Consider the following 3,045-nt stretch of genomic DNA (forward strand, 5'->3'; position numbering starts at 1 on the left):
GTTTTAAAAACGTTAAATATTATATAATTATATTATATACTTATATATGTATATACTACTGTATATATACAATGGTGAAAGTTATTATGAAATGTCTTTAATATACGTTGAATTGAAAACTTTCAAATATATATAAAGGCGGGTAGCGAAAGGGAACCGGGATGCTGCGAAAAGCGGAGGTGTTTACCGATCGACGTTGTATCGACAAAAGGGGGCGCGACATCCTTTCTCTTTTCCTTTTATTCTAATTAGAATGAAGAATGTCATCGCGTTTGGATGCATGCGCGTGTATGTGCGTTAATGTGTGGTGTTCTCTCGTGTGATGATTTGAATGGCGGATTCGGTGTGGTGAATTGATGTGAATGTGATGCGACGTCGCTACTCATCCCGGCCCCCCTAGGCGAGTATTTAGCCTAGAAGCCGCTGTAGTTGCTGTAGCGTAGCTACAACGCTGCTGAGACCTGTTGACCGGCGGGATTGCGGCCTAAGTTGATGGCGCCGTGTTGATGTTGGCCGGTTTTGGCGCCAGGGACGGGATTCTGCTCGAGAGGGTCCACGCCGGCGGTATGCTGTCACGTTACCGCTGGTGCGAGGAGCCGGTGGTCGCCCGGAGTAGCGTCTGGTAGTGCGGTGCAGCAGCGTATGATGAGCCCGCAGACAGATTTGACAACGATTATGTGATGGGCACTCCTGAGTTGCGTGGGAAGTTGCCAGGCAATTCAGGCAATACCCGTGCGCCTGTGCCACCTGTTGTCGTTGCATCGGCGGCATGCCTTTAAAGATGCCGCAGTGCGATAGCCGATGCGGGCGGCGACATAGGGGGCAACGAATTTGTTGCAGATCCGCTGATAATGCTGGTTATGCTGTCGTGCTTTGACGCAGAGCCGATGTCGTGGTGGAGCTTGTCGTTGTTCGAGGCGCTGCCAGTGCAGTGTTGGTCCGGCGTGCTGCTATTGGGGCAGCTTCAGAGCGAGGGGCGAAGACTGCCGAACGCATGATTGGCGTTGACGAAGATGCCATATTCACGTCCATATTACTCTGTGAGAGAAATAATGATATTAGTAATATATTGTGAAATTTACAATAATATGGACTTTTGTGCCACGATATGTGGCATTTATGTTAAGTCTTTTGTTTCGTTTATGTTATTCGAAATTTCGATTTGGTAAGCGGTTTATATGTTTTATCAATTTATTGATTTAGTAAGGGTTTCGGTTTTACGTTTCTTTATCTTCGGCGGTTGGTAGAAAGCATAATTTGACGAGCGGTCTGGTTAGCGTTCCGGTTTGAGTGCGGAGATCAACTAATCGAACATGACCGTCGGTCCCATAATGAAGTTGTTTTATGCGGCCGAGTCGCCATTCCGTAGGAGGGAGAAAATCATCTTGTATAAGGACGCAGTCTCCAAGCTTTGGTGCCTTTTCTTGAGTTTTCCACCGGTATCTTTTGTGAAGGTTCTTTATGTAGTCTTCCTTCCATTGGCGGCTGAAATCATGATGGAGGATTTTAATTCGCTCCCATCTGTTTAATAAGGATAGCGACTCCACGCCTGGCTCAGGTATGGCCAGAATGGGTGCTTCTTTGAGAAAATGCCCTGGGGTTAAGGCTGTGAAGTCGGAGGAATCTTGCGAGAGTGGTGAGATAGGTCTAGAGTTTAGTACGGCTTCGATACGAGCGAGTAATGTAGTAAACTCCTCGTAATTGAATTTATGGTTACCAGCCGTTTTCTCTAAATGGGACTTAAAGCTCTTTACTGCTGATTTCCAGAGTCCGCCTGTGTGAGGAGAACATGGGGGTATGAATTGCCAATCGGTCCCTTGGGGTGCATATTTTTTGACAATTTCGGGGGATACTTCTTTCATGAATTGTAAAAACTCCTTTTCCGTGGCTCTTTGAGCTCCCACAAAGTTTTTTCCATTGGCGCTCATAATTTTTAAAGGAAATCTGCGTCGTCCGACAAAGCGGGAAAATGCTGCAAGAAAAGCCGCAGTAGTCAGATCCGAACATAGCTCGAGGTGTACCACCTTTGTTGTAAAACATACAAGGACAGCCACATACCCTTTTCTAAATGAGGAAGACCTTAGCATCGAGGCCTTTATTTGGAAAGGTCCAGCAAAATCAACCCCAGTGATGGTAAAGGGTAAAGCATAGTTGCAGAGCTCAAGTAGTAGGGCTGCCATGATCTGCGTACGCATGTTGTGCTTGTACATAGTACACTGTTTACACATGAAAATGGTTCTTTTAATTTGTGGCTTTAGTCGCGGTATATAGAACTCTTGTCGGACCATTTGTTGCATCAAGCGATGCTTACCATGCAGTGTCAGCTGATGGAGATATATTAGAAATAAGTAGGTAAAACGGGATTTCTCTGGGATAATGATGGGATGTCGTKCGTTGTAACTAAGGCTGGAGTTGGCTAGTCTTCCATTTGCCCGTAGTAATCCCTTAGCGTCCAGGAAAGGGTTTAACACGAGAAGTGAGCTTCCCTTTTCGAGAGGTCGCTTTTCCAGCAACTTTGATTTCTCTTTGCTGAAATAGCGGGTTTGTGTATACAAGATTAGACGGACCTTGGCATGTTGCAAGTCGAAATATGTTAGTTGTATGTAAGAATCGTTTGATATTCTTTTCACTCTTTGTTTAAGTTTATGGATGAATTTGTGCATTTAAGCGACTACCCTTACTATTTTCCGACTTTCCGGGGGTATGATATTCCGAGCAGGAGACTTTGGCCAGAATTCTTGGGATTCTGTTAGCCATGTAGGACCGTTCCACCAGAGTGTAGTGCTGGTGAGGTGAAGTGGTTTGCAACCTCTTGCCCCAAGATCCGCTGGGTTATCTGCACTTGCAACATGTTGCCATTTTGCTGAGCCAACTAAGTCTAAGATTTGAGATATGCGATTCGATAGATATGTCTTCCAAGTATAAGGTGGTTTTTCCAACCATGCTAGAACTATTTCTGAGTCTGACCAGAGATACATTTTGTGATCGTTTAATTTGCGATGGGTTTGAACTATTGAAATTAATTTTGCTAACAGAAGAGCACCA

The 3,045-nt window shown here is 45.0% G+C and overlaps 1 pseudogene; it reads right to left on the reverse strand.

The window, feature by feature from the left end:
* Window positions 1-858: 858 nt before the first annotated feature.
* LOC108976180 overlaps window positions 859-3,045 on the reverse strand; it is a 17,833-nt pseudogene continuing 15,646 nt past the window's right edge.

This window comes from Bactrocera latifrons, unplaced genomic scaffold (assembly GCF_001853355.1).
Source record: "Bactrocera latifrons isolate USDA-ARS-PBARC rearing strain unplaced genomic scaffold, ASM185335v1 scaffold_735, whole genome shotgun sequence".
In the NCBI taxonomy this organism is placed as follows: Eukaryota; Metazoa; Arthropoda; class Insecta; order Diptera; family Tephritidae; genus Bactrocera; species Bactrocera latifrons.